This window comes from Astatotilapia calliptera, chromosome 23, assembly GCF_900246225.1.
Source record: "Astatotilapia calliptera chromosome 23, fAstCal1.2, whole genome shotgun sequence".
Classification (NCBI taxonomy): Eukaryota; Metazoa; Chordata; class Actinopteri; order Cichliformes; family Cichlidae; genus Astatotilapia; species Astatotilapia calliptera.
In genome coordinates, this window is record NC_039323.1 from 16222189 (window position 1) to 16246421 (window position 24233).

Sequence of the window (24233 nt, forward strand, 5' to 3'; positions counted from 1 at the left end):
CAATACTTGAAAAGAGCTATAAATAACTGAGCTCTATCAAGAATGTGTTGTGCCGAAGGACTCGTTAAATAAATAAAGATTCAGAATGGATTAATTTGGAGAATATTTGCAGAAGATGATAATTGAAACCATAACCGTGGCAAAGACTTTAACCCTTTTTGTTGTTTATAAAAGAAAGGTCAAGCTGCGCAAACACCTCACTGAATTTTCCTACTCTTGTATTATTTATTTGTTTGTTTTTGAATTGTATTCCCCTTAATTATATATCCCGTTTAGGAAGAGACATGGTCCGTCCTGCCAAAATTAGATGAAATTCTGATCCACCGTGCAATACCATTGAGAAACTGGCTGGCAATGCCTTGATTTGTCATCATATCAGTGATTCTAAACACACTTAGTAAAAAGGATACAACTGAACAGATAAAGGAACACTTTTAGTCATGAATTAGCTTCCCAGAGTCTGGTCCTCAATTGAAGCGCTGAGGCACCTAACATCCAAAAAAGTGCTTTGAATGTTCAGAGAACATTTCCTGAAGATTAATTAAAGAAATTCTAAGAACGCTTGAATATGAGAGTTTAGGTTATATAGAAATATTTACATTTAAGCTTGTTTGACATATACAAGCGTATACCCTGTTCCTGTAGTCGTTTGCACATTCTTCAATAAATCACTGCACCCATTTCCCAATAAAATATAAAGAAATGAGGGGTATCTCATGACTTTTTCAAAGTACTGTTCATAAATGTTCTTCTACATCAACATTTTGCGCATGATATAAATCTCCAGATTTGTGACTGGAGAATTGTTTTTTCAACCCCCAAAGTGCTGCTCTGCAAAAGAATGATTTGAGTAGCATACGCCAGCTTTCTTTTTCAATAAACACACTGTCAATTAAAATTGCTGAATGTCAGTCTGCTTAAATTATCTGTAAGGTGCTAGTGGAGTTTTTGTCATTTGCATATTTCACTCGTTCGTCACATCACTCGAAGTCTGCCTTCAAATTGCGTTGGTAAATAGGGCTGAGATGTTGCCAAGTTAATTGCTTATAACCCACTTGATTGCCTGTTGCTCGCTGACTAAATGACAAAAAATCAGAGATGTATATGGAGTACAAAATTAAAGGAAGTACATAGATGGATTTTTTTAAAACCCACCCCTGGTCAAAGCAGTGACACCTAACCACAGTAAGATAATGCATTGACAGATTGCCTTTAATAAAGTAGAGTCAGCATGTGGAGGCAGCCAGTAGGTGTAGTGATTATCTGAGAGGGCAGTCGGGGGAAAACTAAGGGCCAATCATTTTATCCTGGCTTGTCACCACACAGAACATAGTGTTATTTTAAAGAGAGGCAGAGAGAGCAAGAGAACAGATCAAGGGGGGGAGTGAGAGAGAAGCATAGGGCTCACAGGAGACTTATGGCTTAGTCAGTCATTCAGCTAAACACTCCATCAGCCTATGCTTTAGTCAGTCTCATCCATATCCACCTTCTATTTTCCATCGTCCATCCATCCATCTCTCCTCTAGCTGCTCTTGTGTGATAAATCCTCACAACATCACAGCATTTTAGCCATCCCTCTATCCCTTTGTCTGTCCTATTTTAAGCATCTCATCTCACCTATGTATGTGGCAACCACACACACAGGTGCACACACATCAGGGATTGTGGAAGGGATTTATTGAAGAGGTGCTTATGACTATTTGAGGGATGTGCTTAGCTTGCGGGAGAGATTCAACTTCTCAGTGGTCTGAGAGAACTAGTCACTTTAAAAATTATGATGCCTGTATGTACAACCAAGCGTGTGTGAAAGATATTGAATCTGGTGCTGGTGATTTGCACTCTGGGTTTTAATTTTTCAGAATATACGGTACATGATTACAATAATATGGACATTTTACAAATATAGTTTATAAAGACGGCTAGGCAGGCCAAGAGAAAGGAGAAAGCACGAGCAGCACAGCTACCTCTGTGACAACAGAATACTGAACTACGCTTCAGTTTTTCAGCTACTGTATCCTTATTATGCATGATGCTGTAGAATCAAGGACACCATGGACATGTTCTCATAGTTTTCATGTAGATTTCGCAGTCTTTCCTCAGCTGTTTAGCCCAAAATATGAAATACAGCGCTCGTACTAGCTAGAAAAATCTTAATTCCACAGGTCGCTTTTGCAACTACACTTCATAGTATTTTTTTGTTATACATATTTTTACATATTTCAGAATATTTACCATTCTTTATATTTTTAAATATTTTCATTATGTGTTAGCTAACTGCAATAAAATGTCCTTATTTTTACACTTGCTGTATTGATCTTATCTCTCAATCTCACTGTCAGATGAGAAAACTGGTACTGGGTAATTATTACAGCATTTCTCAAGATATTTTAAGACAATAATTGCAACATTTGCAGCAATTAGCATTTACATTTTTTACAAAACCTCTGAATAAATCTACGCTATAGGTAAGACTGGGGAAATATCACGGAAGACTATAAGCAGACAACTTTCTACTTCTCTGCTTTGAGTTTGATACTCTACACTTAAATGTCCATTCTCTTATCTTTCATTATTGGCACTGGACAGAAATGCTGAAATCATGATGGATACTGTGCTGGTTTCATATAAAAAAAAACCTAGCCTGCTGACTGTCGTGTCTCGAGGCAGCCTACTCGTGAACAAGGCTGACTGGCTGTTGTTCAGGCTGTTGACTAGGGAATGTAGCCTGTGTGCTGGCCTGTCAGTCTGGATCAGTGTGCTGTGTGCCCTTGGCTCCCACGAACAGAGTTAAACTCCAGCACAGAGCCTAGGGCACTTCGCACACACGGTCCACGCAAGCACACACAAAAAAATACACACATGCTAGCCTACGGAACAGTAAGGTATAGGAGTACTGAGAGGATGTGTCCATGTGTTCACCATGTTCGACTTCTCTTCCTTTCTTTACCTTCTCATCAAACAGCTTTCATTGCCCCCCCCCTTTCTTTCTACTCACATTAGAAAATGTTGTCACATGCTCAATCTACTCTGATAAAATCAACTAAACCCTTTCCCCTCTCCACTTCAGGAAACACCCTGTTCTCCAAGAAATAAATGAAAATGCCTAGGATTGTAAAGTGGCATGTAATCTGTTAAATACATTGTATATCCATGTATTTATGATATACTATAAAGAGATGGCTTGCGGTAAGGCTTACAGATTTTGGATTGTAATGCGCTCCCTAAACAAGACTTTGTTTTATATATCATTTGAACTACAGGAATTTCAAGAAGAATTTTACTGGGATTGTTTTGCTGGGCACATAATTTTAACATATTAAAACATGTTACCACCAAGCAATGAAGTATTAATAGTAATTGGTCATTTCAAGTATTTCTGTGAGACAAAGGCAGGATGTATAAAACCTGAAAGAACTTTTGCAGAACTGATGTATGTTTCAGATGGAGGGTTAGCGATGTTTTCTAGAGCAGGTCAAGGCCCACATGTTGAAGTGTAGGAAAGCTTAAATAACAAAGCTTACATTTCTTGTATTTTGTGGACTTTTGTTGTAAGTTTGCACAATTACTTATACTATTTTGTGAAATTCACCCTTCAAAGTATTCACTGCAAATTTACTGTGTGCTTCATTTCATTGGTTATTTTTTTTTTTGTTCTTTGTAACTTTGTCAATGTGCTGCCATAAGTAGCTCGATCCATTCATACTAATGTTGAGACTGCCCGGTGAACTAACAGTTTTTCCATTTTTCATCTGTTTACAATTTCAGAAGGAATCAAAAACATTTTCATGTCCTCTCTGGTCAGGTGTTTTGCACACCTTAGATGTCATCTTTAATTTGTAAAAATGTGTATACACACACACACACACACACACACACACACACACACACACACGTAGGAAAATATTTAGTATACACATCCAGAAATGCATACACTATTATATATTGTACATATATTTATTAGTTTCAGGTTGGCCATTCTTGTATTTTGCTCGTTTGTGTTGTTGTGTTTGCACATCTCTGTTGCTTGTGGGGCTCGCACACAAGAATTTCACTCGCATGTGCTGTGCCAGTGTGCCTGCACATGTGATGTGACAATAAAAAGTGATTTGATTTGATTTGATCTTTATCGCAGCAACAGTTATATATAAATTAGATGCAAATTATGAAATAGTGACGCGTCAACATCCATTCATGTAGACAATGTGAGTGGAGAAAACACTTTTGTATGTCTATGAAATTAAGTGTGTATATGTGCTTGGATTTATAGAATTTGAAGATCATCCAGTATGATGTTAGAGCGATGTTCTGATTAGAAACCTTCAATGTTACACACATACCACCCACACAAATGCTGCTGCAGACCATGCACATCCTTCATGGCAGTGGTATTCCCTGAAGGCAGCGGCCTCTTACAGCAGTCCAATGTGCCCTGCCAAACACACACACACACACACACACACACACACACAGCCTAATAACCTTACATGAATTATGTGTGCATTAAGCATTCATCGGCCTGCATTGTATTCAATTCAGTCACCTAGACAGAGAATAATCAATGTGTGGAAATTTTCTCTCGGTCACAAAGTCTAACAGTAGGCGTCCATACTAAGCGGCTTGGTGCCATGAGTACCACAGCAGGGATAAAATGGAAAGTGACCGGTGTTATCTGTGTGGGTGGTGGAAGAGCTGAGTTCTCCCTACTCTGTTTGCTTCACCTGGCAGACATGTTTTGCGTGGTTGCAGGGGGTTGGGGTCAATGGGGAAAGCAGTAGGTTGGCGTGAAACTGGCTTTCCTCACCACCACACTGGCTCAGCGTGAGATGTATCCCTTCAGGACAGAGGCACAGGCAAGTACAGGCTGCCTCCTGAAAGCTTTCACACACACACACGCACACACACACACATTCAACTTAAAGCACAATCACACATAAAAGGACACACAATTATGCACCCAAATCACAAGGAACCTGTGCAGGTTAGATCATTATACCTCATTCCTAACCTTTTACATTCACCCTCCCCAGTATCCATTACCTCTCTTAATCACTCGACTCATCTTTCCAACCTGTGTTACACTTGGTGAGAGTTCAAGTCTACTTCAAAGACATAATTACTGTAGCCAGTTAGTTTGAGGAGCACATTTGAAAAACCTTCCTCTCTCGAGTCCCTGAGGTTCCACAGAGACCCTTAAGGAGCTGGTTGCTGTTAACAGATGACCACCTGCCATAACATCTCCACTGCCATTGGTAGGCGAATGTGTGTGTGTGTGTGTGTGTGTGTGTGTGTGTGTGTCTGTGTGTGTGTCTGTGTGTGTGTGTGTGAGAAGAGAAGAGAAGAGAAGAGAAGAGAAGAGAAGAGAAGAGAAGAGAAGAGAAGAGAAGAGAAGAGAAGAGAAGACTTCAGTAGCTTTGTCTCTTGGAAGTACAGCTATCCATTAACGTTGCTCCACTTCTACTGTTGTTTCTCTACAAACCTCTAGTCTGAGTAATGCATGCCTGCACATAGGCACACTCATGCACATACAAAGACACACTCCCTAGCCATGTAACAGCCTTAACCTTAACAGCCCTATCAGCCTGCCAGCACAGTCTGTTCTTTTCAGCTTCATCCTCAGGTGAGCTTTCAGCTAATACAAATGTGTGAAAGGACTTGAAGACTCTAAAAGTGACACCCTCTGGGGCAAATGTAAGACAAAAAAGAGCAAAGCCATCATCTCATAATTCATCAACTTGGCTTCACATCAACACTATGGAAATAGTTTATTTATTTTTCAAGAAGTCCTGGAGGATACTGTGTCGAGTCTTTCAAGCTGCTTGCACTGTAGCATAAAAAAGTATTATTCAGCACTTGCAGATAATTCAGCAGGGACTGTCACAGTTATTAAATCTTGGAGAAAAAAAATTATGTAAACACAGCCAATGATTATCGGCTTTCACCACAGCGTCTGTACGAAGTCATTTCAGAATGCTAGCAAAAGGCTCTCATAACCTAAGAGCAAGGGCCAGGGCAGAGTGACGAAAAGCTAATCGTGAGCACTAAATGACAGTTCAGTGGGTCACTTTGCATAAAACCGTGTGCCTGTGCGACGCAGAATTGTTTTGTTAATGGTCACACCTGTTGACATGCAGTTGGATTATCCTGTAGCAGACCATTCAAAGATAATATGACCACTGATAACCCAGATAAGATGGGTGTCAACTAGGGCTGAGCAATAATATGATAAAGATAACTACCGCTAATAACTAAAAACCTTTCCTCAGTTGTAATATGAGTCATGGTCAATGTGAAATGGACAGAATTCATCTCATCCATGTTTTGACAGACAATTTAAAAGGGCAGTAACAATAAGAATAGCTTCCTGCCAAACCAATCATGTGGTTGGAACAGACTTGGAGTCACGTCAGATTAGATTGACACACATGGCGTAGGAAGAGCAGCCGGCAGCAGCACATGTGCAGGTGCATGGGCTACTCCAGACGTACGCACTAGTATGTTAGCAATGTGAGGAAGGTAAAAGATGATGGCAAATGTGAAGACAATGGAAAACTTGAACAACAGACATGACACCCTGAGGGACACAGACCCAGGCTATTTAAAGTCCAACAAAGAAGCAGAGTGACATATACTGCAAACTGTGTCAAAAGCACGTTCCCCCAAAGGCAGATAACACCACAAATTCTTTTTATGCTTCTGAAGCAGTGCCATCCTCGCACGGTGCACAGTTGACTGTTTACTTGCACAATGCAATGCACAATGCAAGACTTCACAGTTCCAAACACTTATGTACCATACCTTACAACAAAAAATAAAGAAAGACACTGATGTCATAATACAATAGCATACCTTATTGTAAAATACACGATATCAACAAGAGCAGTCAAAAAATGTTCAGTTTAAGCAGCAGATGAAAGTACTGACTCTTGTTACCAAAAACATTTCTCAGTCAAATGGTAGTTTCCAGTGTATAAACAGATTATAGAGCCAAACAACTGTCACACTATCACTTAGGAATGGTCAAGTTACACACTTGGTCCATCAGCTGTATGAGCATCAATGCCCACTTTATTGAGGCAGTACTGCACTTCTTTTTTTTTTCTTTAAAAAAACTTTTTTTTAAGTTTATTTATTGTTAGCAATGTAGCACAGCTGAGTTAATACGTGATTTTTTATGTTCTCCTTTGATTGCATCTATTTATATCTGGATTTTTTTTCCCCAATAATTGAAAACGGCCTGAATATGAGTTTATCTATATATACAGTATATTTACAGTATATTATATAACTACACTGTTCATGAGCAAGTATATTTTTTTCAGATGTTTTTGGATCCATATCTACATCTACATTTATTTACTGGCCAAAGAATTTAGTTGACACTGTAACACCAGAAGCTTTTACTGTTTCAGAATTAAGATTTTACTTTCACATATGTATGTATACCATTGCATAGAGTTGCAGACAGACACCCACTCCACTCACTGGCAGATAATCCGTTGATGTTCAGAACACCTTACACACATTTTATGAGCGATATCAAGATATCAGTAAAGCTCCCATTTCAACAAGAACAATTACATTTTAATGAACGGTTATCATAAACGTTATCGCGACTGGCAAATATATTAATATTAGCTGTTTAACTGTTCGCGACCAATAACCAACAGCAAAATCAGCCATCTGTAATCAGGTAAGGTAGTGGCTAGGAGCGATGTCTAATTAATGAAACAACAATGCCAATGTTGGCGTGAGACAGGAAATGTTATCAGGGGTGTTATCAGTGTAATGTTAATTGACAGTGTTCATTTAACAAGATAACGAAAATATTTAAGTCTAAACAGTGTTTGTCTTAAAATGTAAACTTTTAACTAAACTCCCATTTTTTTGTGTTTTTCAGAAAACATGAGCTCTGACCTAGACCTTGAAATCAATGTCACCTGGGCCTTGGCTCAAACAAGATTTTAAGGAGTTGTTCCTATGGTATCAATTTGACAAACCTAGGTGACTTCCTTCTTGAGTTATCGCATCCATAACATTTTTAGTAAACTTGACTTCTGCCTTTGACCTTTATGTCGCTGAGATTCAAGCTCGTCTGAGATGTTTAATAGCTGCACGTATGGTATCGTTTTCAAAATCCTAAATCGACTGATTCTCAAGTTATTACATTCACAAATTTGGTGTCCATACCGCTCCTCTGCTCGTCTGTCCCACAGGGTAATAACAGTACCCCATCAGCCTTTTACAACTGAGGGGTAAAAATCTATTGAGTGTCAAGTATTTACCTGGGTGTCCATACTAAATTTAAAATGATAATATATTCTAATCTGCAGATTATTAATCTATTAAAGAAAGTCATGACTGGAAAGGCATGACATTTTCTCATAATTTGAAGAAATGACAAACTATGTTCCATTTACCTAACTCATCTAATGTAAGACTAGGCAACAGGACACAGACTTGTAACAGCTCTTGTTATGTTATAAAGGTATGGATTTATTTCCATTTCACTTGTTGTCTAAATAACTTTCATCTTAATATTACAGCTTTTATCTGACCAACATAATTTAACTAGGCATTACCAGCTCCACACTGATAATCACAGGGAGCTTAAAACCTCGGTAAAAAATTGTGAATGTTTAAATCACAATTTTAGACTGTTTATAAAATTGTTACACTGCTACATTCTACTTACTACACAATACATAGCTATTCAGTTCTGACTGTTACTCTTGGCACAAATAATTCTTGTTTTGAAGAACAATTTAGTTTGAATGGGATTTCTAGGGACACTGGGTATACAGTAACAAGAAGCACTTGTTTACAAAGAAAAACCTCCCAGAAAAGCAAAAGAAGGCTACAGTAGAATGCTGCTGCATTGAGCCATCCCCCACACACCACCCCTCAGCTCAACATCACTAAACCAGTGAGTAACAAATGAAAATGCCGGTTTACTCGTTTCAGACTTTCTAATCTCAAAACAAATGTTTTAGTACAGATAAGCTCAGAGAAACATAAAACAGAGTACTCGCTTTCAACCACTGCATACAGCTACCAAACAAATCCTGACATATTACATTCATCATTTTAATAATGCAGTAACATTAGACAAGTAGTTGCAACATGTTCACAATATAGTAGCTAGCAGTTTGTTTCTCACTTGGAAGCACATCCAGTTGGAAGATATTTGGCTCTGTTTCAATATTTAATTTGCAGTTTGAGTTGGATTCCCACAGTTAATCCCACAGTTTGGTTTCCAACATCGGGCTGTTTCTTTTTAAGACTATTATTATGTTTTCCTAACTGCTATACTCTTCAAAAGTAGTGTTAAGTGTAGGATGATGGTTTTGTGGCAAAAGCAAAACACTTTATTGTCTGTATCACAATGACATTTATATTTTCTACACCTGTTCAGCTCGTTCAGCTGGGCTCACACAGCAAAGAAAGCAAGAAAAAGAGTTCACCAATGTGCCTATATAGACCTTTCTGTCAAATGAATGTTTTGTCCCTGCCCATTATTATTCGAGGGTTCTCCTTACTGACAAAATCAGAGAAAGGTAGAGTATAGCATATACTTAAATTTAATGCTATGGTATCTTCGCACAGTCCATTGTTGCATATCAGCGCGTTAATCACCATTTATACCAGAAATTCTCATTAAAGCAGTGACTCATTTTGGCCAGACTGAGAATAAAAATAATTATTTCAATTCTGCTTCAGTTTTTTTTTTGCATGCTGGCTTCTTACACAGAAATGTAGATGGGTGTGAAGTCATATGGTGATTCAGTTATTTGACACGTTCAACAAATGTCACCCTGCAACACTACTTCCTGCAAATCATGTGACTGGTAGGAAGTCATGTTGCGTTCTACTGAACATTATATGTGCATTACATATAGCTTTTAATGAAACTGACTGTAAAGGTGGTCACATTAAAAAACTACTTGATGTAAAAATGAATAGACATATTTGTTATTTGTCCTCTAACTGCTATTTATTACATTTTTCTGACAGCTCCCCCGCTGACCCCAGTAGGCACCCCCATACTCCGCGACCCGCCAGGGAAAGGGGGCCCAGGCCCATCCAGACTGGGCCCAGTGCAGCAGCGCCGCCCGGCCCCACAGAGCCCGGGACAGTCCACCCAACCCCACCACAGAGAAAACTGCACCCACCCCACCATCCACTCATCTTCCAGACTACATAAGACAATAAACACCCAGGCTGAGATCTTCCTCCACCTCTCCTGTATCTCCCCCTCCTGCAGAGGGAGCTCCTGAGGAGAGGAAAGCTCCTGCAAGATGTGACAATCTCCCCCACCAGTTGAAGAGCCCCCCAGGTGGCTCGACGCACCGGCGGCACCCTGCTCCAGGGCTGGGCCCCCATGCACCCACCCGCCCACAACCCCGGCAACACACCAACCAGGACCCAAGCCCCCGAGGCCCGGTCCGGGTCCCAGCCCAGAGACGGAGCGCCCCCAGAACCTCACGCCCATCCCAGACCCACCCAGGGCCAGCCAGGCTACCAGGTCAGTAACCCACGTCCGTCAGCAAGCACGCCCATGCTCACAGGTGTACACACGGGTGATCACACCCACAAACTACACCCTTTTTGGCTCCTACCTCAAAGCACACTGTGTTCTGTTGATCTTATGTGCTGCACAATAATGTTTAACATTTAGTATTTACTGTCATATTCCCATATATCATTGTGATGTTGTTTATTCTATTACTCTTGTTCTCTTCTGCTTGCTTTCTTTTTTCTTTCTCAGCAGGTGATCCAGGTGATTGATATATGCATTTTTTTTTTCTCTGCCCGTTCTATTGGTTTTTGTCTTTTATCCTTCTCCCCCGTCCCTCTTCTCAGCTGTTTCTCTTTCCCTCTTTCTTTCTCCTCTTCTTTCCCCCAGTCAAGTCTGTCCCGTATTCAGTAAGTGAAAATAAAATAAACAATAAAAGGTGAATCAAATGGACCATTACGGCAAGGCTGGGATGGTCAGTTTGGTAAAGTAAATCCGTTGGGCATCTTTCTTTGCCTTTAGACAACAATTCTGATAGCAAAAGAGCCAAACGGGACAGGCAAAAAAAAAAAAAAAAAAAAAAAAAAAGTACATTTTTATTTTGTTTATTAAAATTTTAAGGGTGACCCAGCGTGCACGTAACCAAGACCTTCTTAATCCCAGTTCACCGGTTACTCATGTGAACTCTGGCTCTTCACATTCTCTTTTAATGAAAAGGCTCTTGTGTAATCATTGTTTTTTGATGTCAAGAGGAAAAAAGTGTTTAATATCTGAACTACGAGGTGTGTGCAACAGTGGACAGCACATAATTTCTGACACCAGCAGACAAGCATTCAACTCTTATGTATGAATATTTTTTATTTATTTATAGATTTTACTTCTGTATGCAAATGTACCTTTTTATTACAATTTGATTAAGGTTTAAAGTGTGTGGTGAATTTAAGGTTAAATTATATCCTTTAACAAGGTAAAAGACAAACCTTGACGAATTTCTCAGACATTTCCTTAGTTATTACAGTTTCTTGTCACATGACATAAGTAGGACAGTAGAGTACATAGTCTCACATAATGGGGGACTCTTGTTGACTCTCTTAGATTTTGCACAACATGATAATACATTATCAGTGCAGGACATTATGATAGTTCAACTATATAGAAAAATATAGCTATTGGACCACACCTATTATTTTTTTAATTCGGGCTTTTTCAGTCCTACTAGGTGTGCACCTAGCTATGCAGTCTACCTTTACAAACAAGAACGAGTCACAATAAAGAACTCACTGAGTTCGATTGTAGTATTGTAAAAGGGTGCCACTGTTGCAACAGGTCATTTTGTGAAATCTGCTCCTAGTTATTCCACATTCAACTGTAACTTCTGGATTACAGCATGCACATATGACTAACCAATGGTTCCAACATTAAGAAGAGAAGTGGCAATACATGGTGCAGATGACAAGTTTGCAGTTAAAAGGTACTTCAACAAATCTGGGTCCTCCTGAGACCTCCTGTGCAATTCTGTGCTACAGACAAGGTTCTCCAACTCTTTAAACAAAAATTGGACTCCTGAGATGTTACAAGGCTCAATTGTCTTCTCACTCCATTGCGCCGTTTTCAGCAGCACCTGCCATAAACAAGGTTCCCACAAAGAAGTCGCACAAAACAGTATTCTGTTTTGCTGCACACCATGTTTATCCCCTCGGCCATCCCTGGTGCACCTTCGTGTCTACTTCATTTGAGCAGGAACAGCTTGCTCCATCTCAGAATATTTTATAGGGATGGGTCTGTTGGTGGAATTGTGACTCTCTGGCTCCATTCATATATCATGTCAATGTGTAAATGATCACTTTTGATGAGTTTCACATTTTGATACATCCTGTCTGTACCTTCTGTTTTTAAGCATGCAGACTGACTGTTTTATTTCACAATCCATGCAATTAATAAATTCAAAAAGATAAAAGAAGCGACATGAGCTTCAGCACGTCCTAGAGCCCAGGAGCTTCCAAATGTTGAAGCAGAATCTCAGCATCAAACTATTAAAGCCAGAGAAGAGGAATTATAGTTTATACTCTTACTCCTACTGTTCATAGGTTCCCCACAAACGTAAAAGTGTTTTGTAGCTGTAATAAACACAGCATGTAGTGGTGTTTTGCATGAGTGGATAACCTTGATATGTGTCTGTTTATGTTACCCCCCTACTTTACTTTGGGTTGATTTGGTTTATTTAATAAAAAAAAAAAATAACTAACTGCATCTCTATTCTTGTATATCGTGGCCTGGATCTGTAAGCACCAACAACTTGCAAATGTAAACTTGAACCACTTTTATCTTAAATATTAAAGACAAATTAGCTCAGTGAAAATCCCTGTGCCCTCTCTGTAGCTCTGTCAATACTTAATTTATTTTGTGCTGTCTCAGGAAAGAAAGACGCATATTTAAAATCCTCTAATTGTTTCTTCATCGCCACGATTCGAGTGTAATTAGATCTTAAAATATGGTACATTCAGCAGTGTTTCTATACCACTGATTCAACAATACATAATCTTCACTTTACCACTTAAAACCCTTAGATAGGTCCCGTTTCCATATGACCAATTTAAAAAAGTGGTTAGTAGTAAGTCATGGCTTGTCCGTTTATTAGTAACAACACAGATATGAGTAGAATAACCAGTGCTCTCGTGTCTGGGGAGAAAGAAAATATCTCAAGAATGCTGGTAAATTGTTAAGAAGGAACAGGCTGGAGTTTATATTCAGCTCAGATCAGTGTTCATAGTGTTACATTTGGAGGATTATTCACAAGGACCAAACCCAGTGGCACAAAAACAGTTTAAAGTAGAACTTCCCTGCTTTACACAAGAGAAACTTCCAAAAGAAATAAATAAAAACGTAAAAACAAATAAATAAAAACCGATTGGAGAGTGAGGTGAAACAACAGGACCACAGCATGAGTCACCAACAAATCTATAATTTACAAACTAGCTCCCTGCCATGCACAGAACTGGTATATGAGAAGGAAAGTAGAAAAATGTTGGTTAAAAAGGATAGAGGTGTGTGATGAGCAAAAAGAAGATCACACTGATGAGTGGCGAATGGACATTTTCTTTCAGGGCTAAGCTATGTAGATCAGATCCCCTGAGACACAGAGGTATGAACTGACTGCCCCCTACCTCCATCCAAATCACACATACAAACACATCCACAGCAAACACAGCAATGCGAAACTTCATTAAAAAGGTCATCTGCAGATCATGTCATCATCAACTACTGCCAGGAACAGTGTTCCGCTCACATGATTGCCCTCCTTTCACTCTTCATCCACATCTCATTACTAGATGAATGAAACAGTTTAGCCTTGAGATTTCTTATACTATGCGTTCCGTGTTTATTCCAGAATGTCATTATGAGTTATGCCATGTCTTTCTTTTAATTTAATCAAGTGGGCCCTAAGGTGCTTTAATTACATACTGTGGTAATTTGGGGTAGGTGGTAGTGGCATATGTAGTCCGGGGAATCCGCATTCCCTAGTTTAGTTACTAGATCTTTGGAAATCTCAACAAATGCATTAGTATCTTGATCTGCTGTGCTGCCTTTGAACAGTAGCCTATTTGAAGCAAATACATAAATATGCATGATTGTCCAGCCTTGATTGGGATCTTCGGGGCATTTGAAAAGGTGCTCTAATAGCTCAAGAAGTGCAGACATTTCTGTACCTGAGCTCTTTCTCACCATCTCAAAAGGTACCTGATCTGGGCTGAACTTAAAGGGGTGTAAGGGTAACGGGGTAAGGGGTAATGCCATTAAATATTGTATCTGACCGGAGTACATCGAAGCATCCACGCGTCCTTTTTTGCTGCATTTGTGTGTGTGTGTGTGTGTGTGTGTGTGTGTGTGTGTGTGTGTGTGTGTGTGTGTGTGTGTGTGTGTGTGTGTGTGACAAGTCGCTGAGGCGTGCACACACAAATACCGCATTCATCCAGTTTTATATGATGATGGTGCCCCCGCAGCGGCCAACGGGCGCAACTTTCCTCCTCCTCCTGGATCGAGGAGAGGATAGAGAGACTCCATTCAACACACACACACACACACACACACACACACACACACACACACACACTTTATGAATCTCCCTCCATCCTGACCCTCAGCAATCAGCCTGAGAGGAGGTTTGCATTCATTTGATTACCAAGAGAAAACGAAGACAAATTTCGATAAATGTTAAGTATCAGCTGCACACCAAACACATTGCCTCAAATGTTTAATGCTGACAATTTTTTTTAAAATATTTTCTCTTTCATTAACAGAAGCTCCTCCTGAACAGTGACAGAAATGCACGCTCACAAACAGTCTGCAGGTGGTAAGCGATCGACCGACGGTAACGAATATCAGCTATATGTCCTATTTCAAAAGCAAGTCAGTATTTTTACGAAAAACAAGAATCACTGAGCCTTTTTCACCTAAAGGTTTCTTTTCTAAAGCAAGTATTTTGCGCAGCTTGGTCGGCGAGAGTGCGCAGCTCTGTGCGTTCATGCGCTTGGAACGGAGTGAGAGAGTCAAAAGTGGCAGACAGAAGAAGACGAGATGCTGCTTTCTGCTGTGCACGGGACGCTCATCAAGGCGCAGATCCTCCCATGACTTACATCTTAGACTAAGAAGAAACAGGGTCATTTGGAGATGTTTAATGCTATTCGTTATTTCAACCACATACACTTGTCCTCGACCACATCTTGTAAATAATTCTGCAGTGTAAATCATGAAGTCAAAAAAACAAAAAAACAAAATCAACCCACTGCATCACAGTTGCTGATTCTACCGGTGAATTCTCAAAGCCCACAGAAACCCGACAGTGCTCAGAGTTAAGTATGAGCGTGTGTTTACCGTTAAGAAACGATCCCATGCGCTGTTTTTTCCACCTCAGACAATATTCCTCTGTGCCTTAAGTCCCGTTAGGTTAAGGTCCAGTCCTTCCAAAAGCCACATAGTACCCCTGAAAAAATCCCGACGCTCAAGCGTTGGAAATAAGCCTTGGAAATAAGACTGGCGCACTTTTCACTCCAGAGGGTAGAAACTCGGGTTAAATGCGGTCCAACATTTACACACGGGCAGAAAGAAATTAAGGAAACCCTTTTAGTCCAAAACAAGTGCTCCGTTAATCCAAAATGGGTTTTTTTATTCACAACTATAAAATTCTCCTGTGACAGAAGAAACCATTACGCTCCGGGTCTTTTGACGCGAATCGGTCTACATGTTAATGACGGTCACGTTAGAGAAAAAGAAAGAACAGTGGGATTTTTTTTCCCCCCCATCGTCCGCTCCTCACGATTCAGGTTGCACTTGGCTGATAAAACGCCGTCCTCTCTTTCTCGCTCTCTCTTCCTCTCCCCCCTCCTCCTCCTCCTCTCCTCCAGCCCCCAGTCTCTCTCGGAAGCTTTCGTGGAGCAGAGACGCACCTAGCGGCCTAAGAGGGAACTCCACAGCCACATGAGTTTATTCCCACCCCGCCCCCTATACAGACTGCTCTTAAAGAAACATTAAAATGTGAGACTTTTTTGCGTGTGTGTAAAAAGAGAAATCAATAAAACCTTCGTGAAGTGTGATTTGAAAAGTTAGACCACCATTCAGCTTGTTGCTTATAAATAACAAAGATTTTAAAAAAGGTAAACTCCTATTGCCCATTGGTGTACAGTAAAATATCTTTAACACTCATGCTTTATGAATAATTATAAATAATAATGTTTGAAAATATTAATATTAAAAGTAGTTTTCAAAATGTATCGTTTTGTATTTTGAAGCCTGTTTCATATAAGCTACAACAACAAAAAACACAACATTTTTGCATTACCTTAAAATAAAACAAGTAAATAGTGCAAATACTGAAATTATATGTCTATCACCATTATCAACATATAGATATTTTCATATGATTTTAAAGGCATTAGGCTGAATGTTTAAAATGTTTAAAATTGATTGTTAGCAGTCTACTGTATTATTACAAAAATATTACCATAATATTAGTCAGAGGTTTTTGCTGGCATCTTTAAAAGGGTTTCTCGGTAATATTATCTTTTTTCTAGTCATTCATAATGCTGTCATTTGAATTCTACGCCACTATTATAATATAAATTTTAGTAACAGGTTATTGCATGGTCATCCATTTGGAAATCACATAGGAATTTATAAACGACCTTGATTAAATTATTACCATGTTCTTACTGAGGTGGAAGGTAAACTGTCACCAAAATCTCTACTCCCAGGGATTACTGGTGTCTAACTGCCAAACACAAGTCTCAGCTCTGATTTACCTTAAAATAGTGTCTCTTTCTCAGTAGTCTGAGTTACATTCCCCTCATGGGGGATATGGGTTAGCTTAATTCTAACACTTAGAAAGACATGGAGACCTTTGGCTTTTCTCCTGTGAAGAGCTTCTGGAGCTGAGAAAGTGGGAATACCAAAAGAAGAGAAAAGATGTCTGTGCTTTCAGTTTATCAAAAGGAACCTACTTATTTTTAATTATACACAAACAAAAGTTATACAAAAGCAAATAAAAAAAATCAATCAAAACCAATCCAAAATAGAAAAATGTTCCTCCTGAACCAGTAGCTTGTTTTATACTAACCATCATCTTATTCTGTGTGACATCAATGCACATGGCAGCAGCATGGCAACCACATTTTCTGTCTACTCGATCTCTCTGCTCTAAGCCCATATATGAGACTCAACACAAAACTGCACATTGATAATGACATGTCCGTAATCAAAGCAAAAACACTTGTTCCATGAAAGTTTCTTTCATGGACCAAGTGTTCTTACTATACACAGAACAAACTGTTACTTGATAGAACATATTACACTGGAAAATTTTTATTAGAAACTGGTTGACTTAAAAATAACCTGTTAAAAAATTAAAAAGAAACATCTCAGATTATGCAGGTAACTGTCATGATCCGGAGTTTGTGACTCCGTGTTTATGTTTTAGTAGTTATTATTATTCTGGGTTTTGTTTTCATGTTCCTATGTGTTCCCCAGTCTGTGTGAAGTTTGTTTGTTGTGTCATTGCGTGTATGTGTTTCCTGTTTTATTTTGAAGGTCTGCGTCTTATGTGAGTGTTTTTAGTTTGCCTCCCTAGTCTCATCACGTTAATCACGCCCAGCTGTGTCCCCCACCTGTGCGTGATCTCCCTGTGTTCTCTGAGTGTTTTTAAGTCTTGTCTCCTGTCTTAGTTGTTGCTGGTTCGTCTGTGTTGTTTCCCCTCGGTCTCCATGCGTCTCTCCGTATGTATTTCCCCGGACCTCCCTGCATCTTTGTTTCTGGTTTGTTTTGTTAGTTTTACCCAGTTTAGGTTTTCCAGTTTCATGTTTACCCACCATTGCTGTTTGTACCCACTCCTGTAAATAAATACTCACCTGCACCAGAGCTGCCGCCTTTTGGGTCCTTTCTACAACTCCACACGTCTGCCACACCGGACGTGACAGTACGAACCAGCCACCATGGACCCAGCGGCAGTAAATCCGTCCGAGGAGCTCCGGGACAACATTACGTATAATGTGGAGATTCTCCTCGGGCTGTGGCTAGAGAACCCTCCGGAGGAGCTTCGCCGCACCGTGGAAAGCCGGCAGGGCTGGACTGGGACAAAAAATCGGCCCGGGCATTTTGACTAGAGACCGGCCCACCAGGATAAAGATTGAAAATGTGACGTCATTCAGGGGTAAAACTGCAAAGGATTCTGGGAACTTGTGGCAAGAGGTACTAGCGATAAAAAGAAACCCAAAAAATGCCAAGAAGCTGTTGTATTATTAACTGCAATAGCTGGTCGCATGACAGCCACGGGAAGCCGACGGGTAAAGAGATCGGTTTTTTTTATCGGATTACGTCGTTGAAGAGAAATTTAAGCCATGTTTCCGAAGTAAGAGCCGACGGATGGTCTGGATATACCAAATATAACGTCTCAGAACACTTCAGCTCACATGTTAGTCTGCTCCAAGCATTCCCACAAAGGTCAGTCTGCTGTAGTAGTTAATACATCATTTTTCTTAACATAATTGGTGATATAGGTTACAAGCAAGTCTGGCGCTGAACAGAAATTGTCACGCTATGCTCTTTTGTTTATTGTGCATAAATAGTGAATTGTCCTGACACAATATTGCGCTTCGCTTCTGTTATTACCATGGTACATTGACAAAAACATATACTTTTATCCACAGGGTAAAACAGTTGTTTTGTATCACTAATTGTCCAGTACGATTACAGCATACAATATTATTGTCACTGCTACATTTCTGTGATGCGTACCAGAAATTATTTCCACTACTAATTAATTACCGTTGAGCTCAAAGGTTATATTAATAAACGGTTAACGAATGTGTATCTATGAGGACGATTTGTGAGACTGGTAAACTTACCTTTGTTCGTACGATGGTCTTTCGTTCTACACGGTGCATTTCAAGGTCCTGCACCCATCCGTCGGTAAACTGTACCTGGGCTTGTTGCAGTGATCTGAAGTTACTAAACTTCACGAGTGTATGCACTCACTCCAAGAACCGTATAATTATAAATCTGAGCGTGGTGAAAGTTGGGCAGCACGCTGACGTCTTTTGTCCACTCTGGGTGCTCCTAAGGGTCTGACCCTTTCACTCCTTTGATTTTTTCCTCGTATTTTTCTTTGTCTTTTCGTCGAGTCTGTCTTTGTATGGACCGGCATTGTTCTCCTTTTGTTTTGTACATTCCTTTTTTGTGCGGCAAAGAAAAAACAAGAAGGTATTGGAACCGGAGAATGACCGTTTAGCGGTGCTGCAAACGCTTGCATTTGATGCGGTACTTGGATTGTTTTGCCACGAGTTCCCGGCATGCAATGCGCGAAAATCACGTGATTGCTAAACAAGGGGGAGGGTGCATCCAGCCTCCTCGGCTGTAATTGGTCCAGCCCAGAGTCGATCATGACCAATTGGCCAATCCAACACCTTTCATTATATATACCCTTCCTAAAAAAAAAAAAAAATCCATCGGCCCATAAAAACAAAAAATCGCCAGCGGCCCACCGGGCAAATGCCCGGTATGCCCGATGGCCAGTCCAGCTATGAAAGCCGGCTACAACGGCTCTTTTCTGGCCTGCCATGGCTTCTGAAGTCGCTTCCTCCGACCATGCAGGCTTTTCTCCGGCTCACACCTCACCTTCTCTCAGCCACTCCTGCCTCACTGCCCGACTCGCCGGATGTGATCTTGCCCGGCCTGTCGGAGCCGTCTGCGGGGAGGAAACGCTGATCGCGCCGCCGGCGCGCCACCCCACAGCCGGACATTCGGGCTTCTAATTCGCCGGCTGTGGTGAGTGAGGACTCTTTTCCGTTTTCGGACTGTGTGACTGTTCATTCAGGGGCTGTGTTCTGTGCGGCAGATGATTATGTGAACAGCGTATCACCTGCTCAACAGCCACCCTCAGCTCAGTTAGCTGCCCCGCAGCCACTCTCTGCTCTGTCACCAGTGCCTCCAGTGTCACTTTCAGTTCAGTGTCCAGCGCCTCCAGTGTCACCTGTAGCTCAGGCTCCAGCGCCTCCAGTGTCGCCTGTAGCTCAGGCCCCTGTGTCACCGTTACTCGTAGTTCAAGCTCCAGTATCACCAGTTTCACTTATTCACTCCATGCAGGGAGAAAGACTTGTTTCTACTCAAGGTGCTTTTCATGGTTTAGCCACCATTGGCACAGTTTGCCGCTCCAGGGCTTCCCCAGAGGTTAGGTCTCAGTCCCCAGCTGATTCTGGACCCCTGAAGTTTAAGCAGCCACCTGAGAACTGCACCATGTCAGCGTTGCCTGGGCAGAGCCAGTGCTCAGTGCATAGCCAATCGCCTTTGTGTCAGCTAGTGGGCTCCATGACTGCTGGCTTGGTGATGTCTTCTGCTGGAGGGTCCGAGGGACCGCTCCCGCCTTCGTCTCGTGTCTCTGCTGGAGGACCCGAGGGGCCCGTCCGGCCTTCGTCTCCTGTCGTCGCTGGAGGGTCCGAGGGATCAGTCCAGTCTGCAGCGCCACCGTTTCCGGCTTCCACGCCGCCACCTGCAGCGCCACCGTCTCCGGGTTCCACGCCGCCGCCTTCAGCCTTGTCTGGTCCGGCTTCAGACTCGTCGTCCTCGCCTGGCCCGGCTTCAGACTCGTCGCGGCTACATCATCCACGCAAGCTGTGGCCTCATCATCCACGCCAGCTGCGGCCTCATCTTCCACGCCAGCTGCAGCTTCTGCTTCGGCGTCACCTGGTCCGGCTTCCGTGTCTTCGGTGTCGCCTGGTCCGGCTTCCGTGTCTTCGGCGTTGCCTGGTCCGGCCTCGTTTGGGTCTGCAGCTAACCGGCCACTTTCTAGGCCACTGGCCAGGCGCCATCACCGTCGTGGGCGGCCCCCAGACTCCCTTCACCTGAGTCGCCACCGTTGCCTTCCGCACGGTTGGCCCCCTGAACTGTGTCCACTTCGGCGCCGCTGCCTTCCGCGCGGCTGGCCTCCGTCGCCTGGGTCGCCGCCGTTGCCATTCGCGTGGCTGGCCTCCGGACCTCCGTCCGCTGCCGGTGCTCCTAGTGCACCGGCAGCACGGTGGCACGGTGGTTAGCACTGTTGCCGCACAGCAAGAAGGTCCTGAGTTCAATTCCAACATCAGGCCGGGGTCTTTCTGTGTGGAGTTTTCATGTTCTCCCCGTGTTTGCGTGGGTTCTCTCCGGGTACTCCGGCTTCCTCCCACCGTCCAAAGACATGCAGCTTGTGGGGATAGGTTAATTGGATAATTCAAATTGCCACTAGGTGTGAATGTGCGAGTGAATCTGAGTGTGAATGGTTGTCTGTCCTTGTGTGTTAGCCCTGCGACAGACTGGCGACCTGTCCAGGTTGTACCCCGCCTCTCGCCCTATGACAGCTGGGATAGGCTCCCGCGACCCTGACAAGGAGAAGCGGAAGCGACTGGATGGATGGGTGCTCCTGTTTTGTTTTGTTAGTTTTACCCAGTTTAGGTTTTCCAGTTTCTTGTTCACCCACCATTGCTGTTTGTACCCACTCCTGTAAATAAATACTCACCTGCACCAGAGCTGCCGCCTTTTGGGTCCTTTCTACAACTCCACACGTCTGCCACACCGGACGTGACAGTAACAAAATGAGAAACAATCCTAAAACAACTTGAAAAGTGACATAAATAATAGTAATCTCAAAACTCCTTTACTTTGCAGTTATATGATATGTTTCCCCGTCTGTTTCTCTCTATGGAGCCGAGTTGGAATATCATCTTCTTTAACAGGTCTATATACACATTGGAGGCTTTCAATAACAGTAAAAAATATTGTAATGTTTGCTAAAGAATATGAGGAAACGTAATGGCAATGCAATAGAACTGCAAATGATCTAGAATAACATGTACATTGAGGTGTTTTTAGTTTATTATACAGCTAACCTCCTCTCCCAAAACAGCTTCACAGACTGTCTTGAAGTAGGAGCACTTTAGTTTATTTTTTTATTTGTGCAAGTTATTCCTATTTACTCTAACTAAATGAACTAGTAGTAGGACTAGTAGTAGTTAGTACTCTACTAATCTTTACTAGTACACAAATGCCACAAACACACAGACGATGTGCCATATTGACATAAGTCACATTTTGTTTCCAAATGTACAATACAGGAAAGTTACAACAACAAAGGATATGTGAAGAATTTATGTTAAAAAATTATGTTGTCATAAGCATCTTTTATTCTCCACCCTGTAACAAATTTACAAAACACTTTGATATGTATGCACACAGACATTAAACAACTAATCTATCTCATGATGCCACTGAAGCATAATGTGAAGTGTCTGAAAAATTTCTAAATGTGTTCTTTCAAACAAGAGCCACACCAGTCTCAACAAATGCCTGGAATCATGGCAGTGCAGAGGTGCAGAGCTCATGGTCTTCCAATAACTTTGTGGATGAATAAAGGGTTTCAACAAGGCTTCATGTAATGCACCTTAAAGCTACAGTGAACGGAGATTTTTCTTTGGATATGTCCTTGTTACAGCTACATTTTGACCCAATGTGTCATTTTGATAAAGACAACCCTTTATAAAGTGCTTACAACGTATTATTCTTTTTTTTTTTTGCAACACTGTGAGTTAGTATATCTACTATATCTACATTTATTATCATTAAAGTCAATGTAGTTTCTGGCAACTCAAATGACCTTGTGCTTATTTTTTAAAGTTCAAAGTCCTGTATGGTTAGACAGATACATACAAATCATTTTTGCTTCATGACTGTCTAGGACCAGAGTGTAAATATGCCCATTAGCCTCCAGTGTGTTTTGTTTTTTTGTTTGATTGTTTTGCGTGTGTGTGTTGTTTTTACATGAAAAGCTAGCAAGCTACATTTCATAAACTTTATGGGTTATGAAATGTAGCTTGAAATAACACAGACACCTGTTAATTAGAGCTAAGTAAAAGCCTAACAAATACTAGGATTTTAAGGACCAGGACTAAATCACTATAGATAACTTTGTAAGTTAATTTAGTCAAAATATGACAACTTCTTATTCAAATTACAATTTTGAGTTCTATTACTTCCTTATGGTAACATTCCTTGCACTCTTGCGAACAGTGTTAAAGCTGATGGTCTCATATTGAGTCAGCAGAGACAATGGTAATTGTGTTTCCATCCATTTAACCTCCTTCAAATGTGCCCTCTGCAGTGGTGCTGAAAGAAACAGCTCTTTTCTCGAAGAATCTAATTAGATTCAATAATTTGTGAATTACCCCGTTGATTTAAGCTACCATATGTGTGGCAGCTAAATCCTGCATCTGCTTAAGCTCATCCCTGCTCTCACCAGGGTTTTAATAGTTTTGCAATTTTCATTAGTTTTTATTTTTATTTAGTTTTGACTTCAGATTTTCAATTTTATATCAGTTTTAATTAGTTTTTACCAATTGGTTGCTAGTTTAGTTTAGTTTTGATTAGTTTCACTTATAGTTTTAGTTGTGTTTGCAATAATTAAGTGTAACAAAATCCCAGTTTCATCATATCAGTCATTCTCTTCTGCTTATCCTTGGGTATGTTGCCATTCCAGCTACCATACCCTGCACCCTGGACAGGTCGCCTGTCTGTCACAGGGCTAACACGCAGAGACAGACAACTCACATTCCCACCTATGGGTTCTTTAAATAAATAAATAAATAAATAAAGGCAGATGAACAACCACTGATACCAGGCAACTATAAAATGTATATCTTGGCCCCAATGAGACTATTAACTCTTGCAGCACCGGGTGTTCGTAATTTTGGTTCAAGTGAATTGATAAACTTTTTGAAGGCAATTGACTCACACAGTTATGTAGATATCCTAGTCCTGTTGTCTCGGGATGCATCACGCTGCCTTGCCTGGGGTTAGCTTCTGTTTCTGGGGATGAGGGTTGAGTGTGCTCCCTTACCTTCTCAAGGTAAGCTAGGTTAGCCTTCTTGTGTGAGCTTTTCAAGTGCACTTTACGGTTTGTGGGATTTTTTTCCCTTTAGAAATGTCCCTCATAATTTGTCTCTTTCCACTACAAGACATTTGCTTTATCCAAAACACAGTCATATTCAAAGTAATCCCAAATTGGACTCTGGCGCTTTCTCCCGACTTTTCCTGACATGATTCTGCGCGTGGACGGAGCAGCAACACAGACGACTCGACTAACGTACTGCCACCTGCTGGCATAGTGAGACAGCAAGAAAAAAATCTGGAAACTAAACTTCATTTTCACTCT

At 41.1% G+C, this 24233-nt stretch overlaps 1 protein-coding gene across 2 annotated transcripts in view; it reads right to left on the bottom strand.

The window, feature by feature from the left end:
• nlgn1 (neuroligin 1) overlaps window positions 1-15884 on the bottom strand; it is a 276978-nt gene extending 261094 nt beyond the window's left edge. For both annotated transcript variants that reach the window (XM_026158032.1, XM_026158031.1), the window contains exon 1: window positions 15386-15884. The gene's annotated coding sequence lies outside the window, so the exon portion shown is untranslated. The remainder of the gene's footprint in view (window positions 1-15385) is intronic.
• Window positions 15885-24233: the final 8349 nt, after the last annotated feature.